The sequence below is a fragment of the Cynara cardunculus genome, unplaced genomic scaffold (genome assembly GCF_001531365.2).
Source record: "Cynara cardunculus var. scolymus isolate 2C unplaced genomic scaffold, CcrdV1 Un_Scaffold_8634, whole genome shotgun sequence".
NCBI lineage: Eukaryota > Viridiplantae > Streptophyta > Magnoliopsida > Asterales > Asteraceae > Cynara > Cynara cardunculus.
The window spans coordinates 5,480-6,133 of record NW_020204352.1 but is presented as its reverse complement, the minus strand read 5'-3'; positions in this window follow the sequence as shown (position 1 = coordinate 6,133).

The window sequence follows — 654 nt, the reverse complement described above, 5'->3', positions numbered from 1 at the left end:
AAATTATAATAAGAAAAATTGAATTAAATAAATTACGCAACAAAACAAAAAAAAATTAAATAATTAATTTGATACTAATATCGATTATATTTTTCTAATATTTTAAGATATTTTCAAATTTAGATTTTATTTAAAAATAAAAACATTATCGTTTTTTTCAAAACCACATAAAACAGTATTATAACATCGACAGAAAACAAAATAAAACGAAATATTAAAATCGAGATGTATCTCATTGGATTCCACGACTAGCCTTCTAGTTATATTATAAAGTATTTACGATAATTTTTCAAAAACTACTTTTTATACATCTAGTAACGTTTATTAATACATGTTATCTAAAATTCAAAATTACAAGTTGATTAAACATTGGTACAACTTACTAAAGTTTATGTTTGAATTCGTATAACTAAATGTAGATAAACATAATCAAATACAGCATAAACATCTCATTTTAAATATAAAATAATATAAATATAATTAAAATAATTATTGAGTTCTTACTGAATATTTAATTATTATATAAAAGTATTATTTAAATTTAAGATTACAAGTGAATGGTGCATAATTACAATTTTTTTATAGATATATGTTTGAATTCATATCTATACTATATTATAAAACATTTGACAAAACCTCTTAAAAACCATTTTT